Source organism: Danio rerio, chromosome 4 (assembly GCF_049306965.1).
Source record: "Danio rerio strain Tuebingen ecotype United States chromosome 4, GRCz12tu, whole genome shotgun sequence".
NCBI classification, from domain to species: domain Eukaryota; kingdom Metazoa; phylum Chordata; class Actinopteri; order Cypriniformes; family Danionidae; genus Danio; species Danio rerio.
This window is the reverse complement of record NC_133179.1, coordinates 44944719-44959610: the sequence shown is the minus strand read 5'-3', so window position 1 is coordinate 44959610 and position 14892 is coordinate 44944719. Positions and strand designations below refer to the sequence as shown.

Below are 14892 nucleotides of genomic sequence, written 5' to 3'. Positions count from 1 at the left end.
GGGTATGAACCTAGCTTTTGAAGGTCACACTGGATTGTGCTGCACAGCCAACTTAAAAGGAACTGCATCAAAGGCAACCCAGGTGGCACATACTAAAAACAACAAGAACAAAAAGTATTTATAAAAAAGTAAGACTTTTTTTGGCACTGCAGGTTCTTTCTTCAGGGCTTGTTGGTCAAGGGGTATGATTCTCGCTTAGGATGCAAGAGGTCCTGGGTTCAATTCCCGGACGAGCCCTACAGCTGTCACAGAAAAAGCAGTGGAACTTTGGCATTTCTACATTAGTTGTAGCACCTTTTGCTGTGACTTTAGTTAATGAACATTTAGTGGACTTCTAATTTAAATTAGTTTAACATGTACAATTATACAGACAAAATTGTCTGCTACCCTCAGGCAGATGGTTCCGCAGCATGGTGATTTTTCAAGATTTTTTCATGATTTTTCAAGATTTTTTCATTTTTCATGATTTTTCGTGATTTTTTCATTTTCCATGATTTTTCGTGATTTTCATGATTTTTTCATTTTTCATGATTTTTCGAAAAATTTTCATTTTTCGTGATTTTACGTTATTTTTTTAAAAAAATTCATTTTTCGTGATTTTTTGTGATTTTCCAAAAATTTTTCATTTTTTGTGATTTTTCAAAAATTGGATTTTTTGTTATTTTTCAAAAAAATTTCATGTTTTTCGATTTTTCTAAATTTTTTCATTTTTTGTGATTTATGGTGATTTTTCCAAAAATTACATTTTTGTGATTTTTCAAAAAATTTTCATTTTTTGTGATTTTTTGCGATTTTTCAAAAAAAAATTTTGTGATTTTTCAAAAATTTGTAATTTTTTGTGATTTTTTGCGATATTTCAAAAAAATTTCTTTTTGATTTTTCAAAAAATTTTTTTTTGCGATTTTTCCAAAAATGTTCATTTTTTGTGATTTTTTGCGATTTTTCAAAAAAAATTCATTTTTTGTGATTTTTCAAAAAAAATTATTTTTTGTGATTTTTTGCAATTTTTCCAAAGATTGTCATTTTTTGTGATTTTTTGCGATTTTTCAAAAAAATTTCATTTTTTGTGATTTTTCAAAAAAATTAAATTTTTTTGCGATTTTTCACAAATTTTTCATTTTTTGTGATTTTTCGTTATTTTTTTAAAAAAATCATTTTTTGTGATTTTTTGTGATTTTTCAAAAATCTTTCAAAAATTTTTCATTTTTTGTGATTTTTCAAAAATTGGATTTTTTGTTATTTTTCAAAAAAATTTCATTTTTTGCGATTTTTCAAAAATTTTTCATTTTTTGTGATTTATTGTGATTTTTCCAAAAATTAATTTTTTGTGATTTTTCAAAAAATTTTCATTTTTTGTGATTTTTTGAGATTTTTCAAAAAAAAAATTTTTGTGATTTTTCAAAATTTTTTTAATTTTTTGTGATTTTTTGCGATTTTTCAAAAAAAAAAAAATTTTGTGATTTTTCAAAAAAAAAAATTTCTTGCGATTTTTCAAAAAAATTTCATTTTTTGTGATTTTTTTGCAATTTTTCCAAAAATTTTCATTTTTTGTGATTTTTTGAGATTTTTCAAAAAATTTTCATTTTTTGTGATTTTTCAAAAAAATTTCATTTTTTGCGATTTTTCAAAAAATGTTCAGTTTTTGTGATTTTTCAAAAAAATTTCATTTTTTGTTTTTTTTTGCGATTTTTCAACAAAATTTCATTTTTTGTGATTTTTCAAAAATTTTTTAATTTTTTGTGATTTTTTGCGATTTTTCAAAAAAAAAAAAATTTTGTGATTTTTCAAAAAAAAAAATTTCTTGCGATTTTTCAAAAAAATTTCATTTTTTGTGATTTTTTTGCAATTTTTCCAAAAATTTTCATTTTTTGTGATTTTTTGAGATTTTTCAAAAAATTTTCATTTTTTGTGATTTTTCAAAAAAATTTCATTTTTTGCGATTTTTCAAAAAATGTTCAGTTTTTGTGATTTTTCAAAAAAATGTCATTTTTTGTTTTTTTTTGCGATTTTTCAACAAAATTTCATTTTTTGTGATTTTTTAAAAAAAATTCATTTTTTGTGATTTTTCAAAAAAATGTCATTTTTTGTGATTTTTTAAAAAAAATTCATTTTTTGTGATTTTTCAAAAAAATGTCATTTTTTGTGATTTTTTGCGATTTTTTAAAAAAATTTCATTTTTTCATTTTTGTGACTTCAAAAATTTTTCATTTTTTGTGATTTTTCAAAAAAAAATCATTTTTTGCGATTTTTCAAAAAATTTTCATTTTTTGCGATTTTTCAAAATTTTTTAATTTTTTGCGATTTTTCAGGAGCTGATGAAGAAGACAAGGCAGGAACTGATGAGGCTGATACAGGAGCTGATGAAGAAGCCAAGGCAGGAGCTGACGAGGCTGATACAGAAGCCGATGAAGAAGCAGAGGCAAAAACTGACGAGGCTGATGCAGGACCGATGAAGAACACTGGCAAGGAACTGATGAGGCTGATGCAGGAGCCGATGAAGAAGACTGGCCAGGAACTGATGAGGCTGATGCAGGAGCCGATGAAGAAGCCGAGGCAAAAACTGACGAGGCTGATGCAGGAGCCGATGAAGAAGACTGGCCAGAAACTGATGAGGCTGATGCAGGAGCCTCCAATAAAGAAGTCGATGCAGGAGCCTTCAACAAAGTAAGTATAATAGTTAAAACCTTTCATTGACATAATCATACTTTTTGCACAGTCTCCCCATCTATGCCTACAAAACTGTATTCAGCAGTATATACACCACCTAATTGTGATGTACAAACGATGAACTTACAGCAGACAGTGGAGAGTCTGAGTGGGGCTTCTGTGAAAGATCTTCACAGGAACGTTTTCTTCTCTTTGTTTCCCCGGCTCCTAAATGAGCACAGTTGTGATTATCAGAAGACAGTGTCTTGGTGTGACGACTTTTATTTATTAATGCATACAGTTGAAGCCGGAATTATAAGCCCCCCCTGTTAAATTTGAGTTTATTTTTCACAATTTATGTGTAATGGAGAGAGGACTTGTTCAGGCACATTTCTAAACATAATAGTTCTAATAACTAATTTCTTATAATTTATCTTTGCCATGATGACAGTATATAATATTGGGTCACACTTTACAATAAGGTTTCATTAGATAATGTATTTACTAACATGAACTAATTATGAACAATGCTTGTACAACATTTTTAATCATAGTTCAACATGTACTAATGCTTTATTAAAATAATATTTAATGCTTAGTTGATGGACTGCGAGTTGGCATGGATGACTGTAACACGAACAAATAGTGCATTAAGTGTATTGTTCATTGCTTGTTTATGGTAGTAAATGCTTTGACATTAACTGATACAAACTTATTGTAAAGTGTCACCCTTTAAGGTAACACTTTAGAGTAATAGTCCATTAGTTAATATTAGTTAATGCATTTACTGACATGACTTAGAAGTTTAATACATTAATTACAGTATTCATTCATCTTTGTTAACGATTTAATGTTTAAGTTAAATAACGTTAGTTCATTAATGCACTGTGCATTAAGTAATGTCAACAAGCACAACTTTGGATTTTAATAATGCATTAATGTTGACCTGTAATTAATAAATGCTGCACAAGATTGGTGACACTTAGTGTTAGTAAATTGATTAACTAAAGGACTATTATTCTGATGTGCTACCATATTTAGATTGAGAAAGTAAAGGCTTAACTAGCTTAACACTGTTTGTTCTGTAGCCAATAAAAAACATAAATAATAAAACAAATAAAACTTTCTTCAGAAGATAATATACTATCGTAAGTACTGTGAAAATGTCCTTGCTCCATTAGCTTGAATAAATATTTCACAGGAGCGTCCTCAACTGTAGTTCATGCTGCAACAGTATGAATAAATGTTAATAAGTGACATTTATTATGTGATATACCTTGTCTTTCAGAGGAGCTGAGTGGTTTCTTCGGCAGACCGCCTTTGTCCTCAACTGCTAAAGAAGGACAAAAAAACACAAGATAGGCAAAAGTCAGTGTCAAAGCAGCAAGAAGACAATCTCATCAGCACAGTGTTTTGATGTTGTGTTTCATTGATTATGCTATGGTACATAAACAATTAAAGACAATAATAAAGGGTTATACACACTGCAAATTTTAGATTGTAGATTTAACTACCTTAGAGTTCAAATTAACAATCCCTCAGTGTTTATATGGGAACCACTATAAAAGTGTTAAAATAACACTTTTGAAAGTGTTAAAAAATTTACCACTCAGAGAGTGTTAATTAGCAAACTCTTATTGTGTAAAATATATGTAAAATGTATATCAAAATACTGGCAGCAGTAGCCAAAACCAAAGATGAAATCAACTGAGAATAAAACTTTAAATAAAATAATAATGAATGAAAAAATAAACAAATTACAAAGTAAAATTTTATTTTTATTTTCAATATCTTTAAAACAACTCATCACATTAAACAACTCATCATGGAGCTTCACTTATTACTGAGCTTTGGCTTTAATTCTGTCATGTGAACAAAAGCTCTTTATGAAATTTCTGTTGTTCATTTGAAGTCACCATGATGGAGGACAGAGTCTGCTTTAGTAGGGCTCTTCAACTTCTTGCTATAAAATGTTTGTTTTAATTTGGATGCTATAATTATTAGTGCTAATCACACTATTCTTACATGTAGCATGAAAATTCAAAAGAAAATGTAAGAGTCAGTCTGAAGAGATTAACTATGATATCAAAGCCATCTTCTCCTGCTTGTTTTCTAATTCAGTGTCATATTAGTTATGTGTGTGAAATGAATAAAATACATAAATGAAACCACTGAAGCTTTAACAATAAATGACTTTAAAAGCATGATTTACAATGTGAATGTTTGATCTATGGCAGCATTTAAAAACACACAGACATCAACAATTAGTCTTTGAATCTCAATGATGGTGACAAACATAAAAATAAAAATCAATTAAAAAAACTACTGAAATATTACCTCCCAAACACAACACAAAATAAATAAAAAGAAAGAGATTGTAACAACATAAAGCTGCATAATTTATTTATGATGCAATGCATGCTGGGAGCTTTGTAAATTTTGTTTCGCAAAATATGAAATTTTTTTGAAAAAGCACAAAATGAAATTTTTTTGAAAAATCGCAAAATATGAAAAATTTTTGAAAAATCACAAAAAAGAATTTTTTTTGAAAAGTTGCAAAATATGAAATTTTTTTGAAAAATCGCAAAAAATCACAAAAAATGAAAATTTTTTGAAAAATCAAAAAATGAAATTTTTTTGAAAAATTGCAAAATATAATTTTTTTTCGAAAAATCACAAAAAATGAAAATTTTTTGAAAAATCGCAAAAATTAAAATTTTTTGAAAAATCGAAAAATATAAATTTTTTTTTGAAAAATCGCAAAAAATCACAAAAAATGAACATTTTTTGAAAAATCGCAAAATATGAATTTTTTTTGAAAAATCGCAAAAAATCACAAAAAATGAAAATTTTTTTGAAAAATCGAAAAATATGAATTTTTTTTTTGAAAAATCGCAAAAAATCACAAAAAATGAAAATTTTTTGAAAAACCACAAAAAATGAATTTTTTTTGAAAAATCGCAACAAATCACAAAAAATGAAATTTTTTGAAAAATTGCAAAATATGAAAATTTTATGAAAAATCGCAAAAAAACACAAAAAATGAAATTTTTTTGAAAAATTGCAAAATATAAATTTTTTTTGAAAAATCGCAAAATATGAAATTTTTCTGAAAAATCGCAAAAAATCACAAGAAATGAAATTTTTTTGAAAAATCACAAAAAAATGAAAATTTTTTGAAAAATTTAATTTTTAATATGACATTTTTTTGAAAAATCACAAAAAATGAAATTTTTTTGAAAAATCACAAAAAATGAATTTTTTTTTGAAAAATCGCTAAATATAACATTTTTTTGAAAAATCGCAAAATATTAAATTTTTTTGAAAAATCGCAAAATATTACATTTTTTTGAAAAATCGCAAAAATCACGAAAAATGAAAATTTTTTGAAAAATCGCAAAAAATCACAAGAAATGAAATTTTTTTGAAAAATCACAAAAATGAACATTTTTTGAAAAATCGCAAAAAATGCATTTTTTTTGAAAAATCGCTAAATATGAATTTTTTTTGAAAAATCACAAAATATGAATTTTTTTTGAAAAATCGCAAAATATGAATTTTTTTTGAAAAATCACAAAAAATGAATTTTTTTTGAAAAATCACAAAAAATGAATTTTTTTTGAAAAATCACAAAAAATGAATTTTTTTTGAAAAATCCTAAAAAAATTAAAATTTTTAGAAAAATAACAAAAAATCTATTTTTTTGAAAAATCACAAAAAATGATTTTTTTTTAAAAAAACACAAAAAATCACAAAAAATGAATTTTTTTTGAAAAATTACAAAAAATGAAAAATTTTTGAGAAATCCCTAAAAATCACAAAAAATGATTTTTTTTTGAAAAATCGCAAAACATCACAAAAAATGAACATTTTTTGAAAAATCACAAAAAAAATGACAATTTTTTTGAAAAATCACAAAAAATGAAAATTTTATGAAAAATTGCAAAAAAACAAAAAATTAATTTTTTTTGAAAAATCGCAAAATATTAAATTTTTTTGAAAAATCGCAAAATATGAATTTTTTCTGAAAAATCGCAAAAAATCACAAGAAATGAAAATTTTTTGAAAAATCACAAAAAAATAAAATTTTTTTGAAAAATCGCAAAATATGAAATTTTTTTGAAAAATCGTAAAATATGAATTTTTTTTTTGAAAAATCGCAAAAAATCACAAAAAATGAAAATTTTTTGAAAAATCGCAAAAAATCACAAAAAATGAATTTTTTTGAAAAATCGCAAAATATGAAATTTTTTTGAAAAATCGCAAAAAATCACAAAAAAAGAAAATTTTTTGAAAAATCACAAAAAATGAACATTTTTTGAAAAATCACAAAAAATGAAATTTTTTTAAAAAATCGCAAAAAATGAATTTTTTTTTGAAAAATCGCAAAAAATCACAAAAAATGAATTTTTTTTGAAAAATCGCAAAATATGACATTTTTTTGAAAAATCACAAAAAATGAAATTTGTTTGAAAAATCACAAAAAATGCATTTTTTTGGAAAAATTGCTAAATATGAAATTTTTTTGAAAAATCACAAAATATGAAATTTTTTTGAAAAATCGCAAAATATGAAATTTTTTTGAAAAATCGCAAAAATCACAAAATATGAAATTTTTTTGAAAAATCGCAAAAAATGCATTTTTTTAAAAAATCGCAAAAAATGAAAATTTTTGGAAAAATCGCTAAATATGAATTATTTTTGAAAAATCACAAAATATGACATTTTTTTGAAAAATTGCAAAAAATGAAATTTTTTGAAAAATCCTAAAAAAATTAAAATTTTTAGAAAAATAACAAAAAATCTAATTTTTTGAATTTTTTGAAAAAAAAAAATTTTTTTTTTTTTAAAAAACACAAAAAATCACAAAAAATGAATTTTTTTTGAAAAATTACAAAAAATGAAAAATTTTTGAGAAATCCCTAAAAATCACAAAAAATGATTTTTTTGAAAAATCGCAAAACATCACAAAAAATGAAAATTTTTTTTTAAAAATAGTAAAAAATATAAATTTTTAGAAAAATAAAAAATCAAATATTTTGAAAAATCACAAAAAATGAGCATTTTTTGAAAAATCACAAAAAATGAAAATTTTTGAAAAATCACAAAAAATGTAACATTTTTGAAAAATTGCAAAAAATCACAAAAAATAAAAATTTTTAGAAAAATCGCAAAAAATGAAAATTTTTTGAAAAATTGCAAAAAATCACAAAAAATATTTTGAAAAATCGCAAAATATAAAAATTTTTTGAAAAATCGCAAAAAATCACAAAAAATGATTTTTTTTTAAAAAAATCTTTAAAAAATGAAAATTTTTAGAAAAATAACAAAAAATCTAATTTTTTGAAATATCACAAAAAATGAATTTTTTTTAAAGAACACAAAAAATCACAAAAAATGAAATTTTTTTGAAAAATTCTAAAAAATGAAAATTTTTAGAAAAATAACAAAAAATCTAATTTTTTGAAAAATCACAAAAAGTAGAAATTTTTTGAAAAATCACAAAAAATGACAATTTTTTGAAAAATCGCAAAAAAATAAATTTTTTTTGAAAAATCACAAAAAATCACAAAAAATGACAATTTTTTGAAAAATTGCAAAATATGAAATTTTTTTGAAAAATCCTGACTTGTCTACTCAAAGCTTAAGTGTGATGATCCGAGGGCAATAGTTAGCTTCCAATTCTCAGACTTGCTGCACACTTCAATTAGGATTCATCCAATCTTGCTTGAATCTCACTGTCATGTTACAAACCTAAAAGGTTCCGCTAAGCTCTGGGAATGGAGATCTTGACTTCAAGTACCCCGTGGCTCTCAATTGACGGTCTCATGTTAGGTGGATGATGATGAAATGCAAACAAGAAAATAGCTGCAGAAAGGTTGTGATTTCAAGTTAATGAGAGTGGCCTTGACTTGAATTCGAAACTCTCAAGACCAGTCACACTATACACTAGAACCATACCCCAGAACCGATGAGACACGAATGTGAATGATTGCAGAAAGAAAATGTTTGGCCATTAGTTCTTATTTAATAGAATGCAAACTGTCATCGAGATCCTAAAGTGCAGTTTTCCACTTGATAGAAGATTGGTGATATGGCCCAGTGGCCTAATGGATAAGGCATCAGCCTCGGGAGCTGGGGATTGTGGGTTCAAGTCCCACCTGGGTCGTTCTTGAAAATCTCCCTTTAACTTGAGATCAGTGTTTGGTGGATGAAACACGGTAGCTGTGAAAACCTTCTTGAGATGTGTTTGCGTGTCATTAACTTCCTTCATTGGCATCCATACTACCTGTTATGACTAAAAGGGTAACGAGATACCTAACGCAAATGGCCATTTTGAAGCCTGCATGGTGCCTACAGAGAAGAGACTGTGTACAAACACAAAGATGATGCTTACATATTAAGCTGGTACGTTGTTAACTACCGAATCATTCCCGCTCCTTTTTTGTCTGTATTATTGTACAGGTTAGACTAATTTAGATCAGAAATCCAATAAATCTTCATTAACTAAAGTTGCTACAACTAACACAGAAACACCAAAGCATCACTGCTTTTCTGTGACAGATGTAGGGCTCGTTCAGGATTTGAACCCAAGACCTCTCACACCCAAAGCGAGAATCATACCCCTAGACCAATGAGCCCAGTAGAAACGCTCTGCAGTGTCAAAAAAAAATTCTGTAAAACCGGTCCAATCTACTTTTTGTTCATGTAATTTTTGTTATGTGTGTCAGCAACTCCCTGGATGCATGTTACGGTTCACATGCAGTACAGAAACAGCATAGTGGCCTAATGGATAAGGCACCAGCCTTCGAAGCTGGAGATTGTGGTTTTGAGTCCCACCTGGGTTGTCTTTCACGCAGTTCCTTTTAAGTTGGCTGTGCTGCACAATCCATTGTGACTTTCAAAAAGCTAGGTTCATACCCTTAGGTCAAAAAGACATGACAATGGAAAACTCTTCAGAGAAGCTGTTTTGTCATTAGGTGTATGCACCAGATCGTCTGAATGCAATATGGTGTAGGGATCCTAAAGTGCTGTTTTCTGAGTTAAAAGAACTTCCTAAACCGTACAACAGATGTGGCACATGCTAGTATTGGCCCAGTGGCCTAATGGATAATGCATCAGCGTTCAAAGCTGGGAATTGTGGGTTCAAGACCCATTTGGGTTGTGTTTGTTGGGTTAAATATAAATTGTGTGGAAAAAATCCTGACTTGTCCTCTCAAACCTTAGGCTAGATGATCTGAGGTCAATATTTAGCTTCAAATTCTCAGACTTGCTGCACACTTCAATTAAGATTTATCCAATCTTGCTTAAATTATCCAATCACTTTACAAACATCAAAGGTTCTGAAAAGCTCTGGTAATGGAGATCTTGACTTCAAGTACCCTGTGGCTTTCAACTAATGGTCTAATGTTAGGTGGATGATAATGAAATGCAAACAAGAAAATAGCTGCAGAAAGGTTGTGATTTCATGTTAATGAGAGTGGCCTTGTCTGGAATTTGAAACCCAAGATCAGTCACACCATACCCCAGGACCAATAAGACACGAATGTGAATGCTTGCACAAAGAAAATGTTTGTCCATTAGTTGCACACATCTTATTTGACGAAATGCAAACTGGCATTGAGATCCTAAAGTGCAGTTTTCCATGCGTTGGCATCTTGTTGAAGGCATACAAGAGCTCCATGACAAAAGCTTGGTAACATGGCCCAGTGACCTAATGGATAAGGCATCAGCCTCTGGAGTTGGGTATTGTGGGTTCAAGTCCCATCTGGGTTGTCTTTGAAGGTCCACTATAGATTTAATTACAGATCATTTCAACCAATTATTGCAATGAAAAAAAAAACTGATGCATCAACACATCAAAGCACTCTCTTGCTGACATCAGGGCTTTCCTGTTGCAGTCGGGTGTGCACGTCTCTAACACCACTATAAGACGACACTATAGACGTCAAAGCCCTGTAGGCCTTCCTAGAAAAACAACTGCAAGGCAAGGAAAATGAACAGGTATTGTGTATTATCATCTTGTCAAATCAAGTATTTCAGCAACACTTATGTCAAAATGTTAATAAAACTAATTAATAAAATTATTGTATGTGTTTGTTGTATAGTGCTGCACTTAAAACGATTGACGAAAAACTGCACAAGGACAATGAGCGATCTGCTAAAAAGATTCAGAGTGAGCTTCTGTTTAGAAAACAGTTAAAAGCATCAGTCTGCAATATTAGAAAACCAGTAAAACAACTCAGGTGGACCTATGGAAAAGCCAGGTAAGCCATTTTGAACAATGCCATAATGAAAAGATTTATTTATTTACATTAATCCATGCATCTCTTTATTTAGGCTATTTGCTTTATACGAGCTTACATGTCCTACAAATTTATTAATAGGACATACCCTATTAATAAACTGCCATGTTGTGAAACCGAAAGCAAAGCATCCAGTAAAAATTCAAGTCTGGGGAGCCATATTCCATCAGGGACCTGGACCGCTAGTTGTGCTAGAAGGTTAGTTCAAATCTCTTTAATATGATTGAATCATTTCTTTGCAGTTTCTTTTTTTATATATATATATATTAGGGATGTAACGGTATTGTAAATACCGTCATACCGCAATATTAAATTTTTTCGATATTACCGAAGTCGCATGACTCGGTAAAACTATAGGTCTTCAGAGAAAATTTGCTCAGGCGAATGAAGCGAACGGGAGGTAGCTGAAACTTCATTTCCCATCAGCCCCGGCGTGGCCATAATCCTTTGCGGTCTGTTGTCGCTACAGATCCAGTAATGCGGAAATGGAGTGTGCTGCTAGTAGCGGAGATGAAAAAAAGATGGAAATGATCGAACCTAAAGCGGGTGTTGTCGCCGCGCGCGTGCTGAATAGCGGTGCTGTCGCGCGCGTTCTGATCAGCTGTGTTGTGGCGCGCGTATTGTAAAGCGCCGAGGGGGGGTTGAGCGCGCATACTCGAGAGGTGTTGTCGCGCGCCTACTGAAGGGCTGGACTGGACGGAGGTTGTGTCGCGTCGCGGGGGCACTTTTGATCGTTTTGGAAGGGCATTTTCTATCCAAGACTAAAAAGGGCATGTGCACTGCACAGGTTGAGCCCTATGTGTGCACGTGCCTGCAAGTTGGGTAATACGACTAATAACAGTCATGGGGACTGCAGAAACACAGCACACTGTTCAGATTGATGCAGACATTGACTTGTACCGCAAAGAGACCTCTATCTCACTCATGGTTTGTCTTCTCAAGTGGGGGAAAGACAACGCACAACGTTACCCCACTGCTGTCAACATGGGCCAAGTCATATCTCTCTTGTCCCAGAAACCTCAGTCCCAAATGAGAGGGTTTTTTTCTGTTGCAGGGGACATTGTAAATACCCAGAGATACCAGCTTTTACCAGATTATAATTATATGATAATTTTTCTTTAAACCCATCTCTATCTAAGTGAGTGATTAAATGTTAAATGTGATGAGTTTTCAACAATACTAAATCGAAACTTTATTTTTTTACATGGTTTAATAATTTTTTGTTATTAAAATTGAAGTTACTGTTTCAAAGCTTACAGATAGATGGCTAATTTGTATGTCATTGACACTTTTGGCACTTTTTTGGAGTATTTTCAAAAGTTTTTTTTTTCCTGTAAATGATTCAATAAATACCGTACCGTGACATTCATACCGAGGTATTACCGTACCGTGAAATTCTGATACCGTTACATCCCTAATATATATATTTTCTATTTTCAGGAATTATGGACAGATGTTTTTACGAAGACACTATAATAAAATTCAATCAGGCTCCATACGTAAAACAACACTTTAAGAACCATATCCCTTCTTCCAAGGTAGATACAGTATGTAGGCCTACTGTACCAACTGTGTGTGTGTGTGTGTGTGTACATGTTCACTGATGTGTGTGTGTGTGTGCACACGTTCACAGCTGTGTGTGTTGAACTTTTTTATCAATCTTGATGATTATTGAATCATGAATAAAGTTAACACATTGCTTAAAGGGCGCATAGTTTACCCCTTTTTTATGATTTAACATTATTATTATGGTTCTTCTGAGTGTGCCAGTTTAGGTTCAGTTCAAAACACAATCCAGATTTTTTTATTATAATGTGTTATAAGGTGTCATTTTAAGGGCGTGTACACAGCTTGCTGTTTTACATTTACATTTATTCATTTAGCAGACGCTTTTATCCAAAGCGACTAACAAATGAGGACAAGGAAGCAATTTTCACAACTATAAGAGCAACAATAAATAAGTGCTGTAGGCAAGTTTCAGGTCTGTAAAGTCTAAGAAGGAAAGCATTAGTAATGTAAGAATTAAAAAAAAAATTTTTTTTGAGTACAGTTAGTGGTATAGCTAGAGGCAATTGCAAATTAGGAAGTGAAGAGGAGACTAAATAGTTGAGTTTTAAGTCGTTTCTTGAAGACAGCAAGTGACTGCCGTTCTGTTGCAGTAAGGGAGTTCATTCCACCAACTGGGCAGATTGAATGCGAGAGTTCGGGAAAGTGATTACTTCCCTCTTTGGGATGGAACCACGAGGCGACGTTTATTCACAGAACGCAAGTTTCTTGAGGGCATATAAATCTGCAGAAGTGAGAGCAGATAAGAGGGAGCAAAGCCAGAGGTTGCTTTGTAGGCAAACATCAGAGCTTTGAATTTGATGCGAGCAGCAACTGGCAGCCAGTGCAAACGGGTGAGTAGCGGAGTGACATGTGCTCTTTTCAATTCATTAAAGACCACTCGTGCTGCTGCGTTCTGGAGTAGCTGAAGGGGCATGTTGCTTCACATGAAAATTAGTTCCAAATTCAGTCGTTCGGTGAGTAAATGAATATGATGAATGAGAACACACAGGCATGTGCGTATAGAGATACAATGTAATGCTGTACAGTAACGTGTCATTTGTTTGTTTCAGTTGATTTTATTTGAATGGTTTCGTGAGGATGTGATGGTGTGCTTTATCTGCCTGATTCCCTCTGAAGTGGGCGGGTTGTGTGACGTTCGATTTGGGGGACCTTATGGGGGCGGGGTTTGCGTGACATGCTGCGAGCTACTAGCCCGAGAGTGGAAACACAACATGATTTCGGCCTCACTGCTTAACCTCCTGGGCAATTGGCCCACCGCGATTAAATCCCTGGCCTCACCTCACAGCCTCGAAGTCCAATGCGCTATCCATTGCACCACAGAGCCTGAGTGCTCTCCTGCCTCAAGCACTATTGCACAGAAAGCACTTTTTGGTACTCTCTGGCCCATAAAAGCACAGCTCACTGCGGACAAGGCACTGCTGGGATTCAAACCTTGACAGGGGCTAATTTTTTAATCGAAAAAAGAAAAAAAAAACTAACTATGGTAGCGCTGCATGTGTGAATGTCTGGACTTGAAATATTAAAGTCCAGTTGGTTAGGCATTACCACACTATGCTATATAAAGCCATCGTCCAAAGCCCTCTTGAACGAGCAGCGTTCTTAAGGATTTGAATTTTGTTAAGAAACAGACTGCTAAAAATCCTGCTGCGTAAACACTCGTTACTCTTAACAAATAGCAACCTTGACAACTGTACATTAGGCACTGCTGGGATTTGAACCCAGGATCTCCTGTTTACTAGACAGGCGCTTTGACCAACTAAGCCACAGCACCAACGTTGTAGAAAAGACAAGACGTTTTTGCATACAGAGACTAAAAAAAGACAGCAAGTCTAAAATTGGCAAGCAAAGAGGTTGTTTAACTCTATTTGTCGCAATATTTATTACGCCTCAAAGCTATACAATTTTATTATGCATTCCTGTAAGCTCTATAAAAGAAGCACACGCACCACCTGGACTAAGGCGCTGCTGGGATTTGAGGCCAGGATCTCCTGTTCACAAGACAGGCGCTTTGACCAGCTAAGCCACAGCGCCACAAAAATGAAAGTAAGAGACATTTGCCCGATAACAAAAATTAAATAAAAATTAAAATGAATAATAAAAAAAAACATTACAAAAACCAGCATGTCAGGATGCAGAAAAGCAAAATTTACTATGCTTTCTACTCAGTTACTTTGCACATGCATAATGAGGCTCTTGTACGACAAATCCAAAAGGCGTGATCTCAACAATAGGTGGTAGTCACTTTTGCCCAAAACCACAGGTTGCCTTCGAGTCATTCCTCAAGTCCACTCGGCCCTGCACCGTTTTCTAATCTCCCTTATTTAAAACAGCTCAATTAAGTCATCGGCTTCATTGTAGAGTACCCCTAGTA

General features: G+C 31.2%; 3 non-coding genes across 3 annotated transcripts; 1 reads left to right on the top strand and 2 right to left on the bottom strand.

Moving 5' to 3' along the window:
• The first annotated feature begins 8742 nt into the window (after nucleotides 1-8742).
• Nucleotides 8743-8815, top strand: trnap-cgg (transfer RNA proline (anticodon CGG)). Its single transcript has one exon. It is a non-coding gene; the product is annotated as a tRNA-Pro (tRNA).
• Nucleotides 8816-14218: 5403 nt separating this feature from the next.
• trnat-agu (transfer RNA threonine (anticodon AGU)) lies at nucleotides 14219-14292 on the bottom strand. The gene has a single exon. It is a non-coding gene; the product is annotated as a tRNA-Thr (tRNA).
• A 186-nt stretch (nucleotides 14293-14478) lies between these two features.
• Nucleotides 14479-14552, bottom strand: trnat-ugu (transfer RNA threonine (anticodon UGU)). The gene has a single exon. It is a non-coding gene; the product is annotated as a tRNA-Thr (tRNA).
• Between the last annotated feature and the right edge of the window lie 340 nt (nucleotides 14553-14892).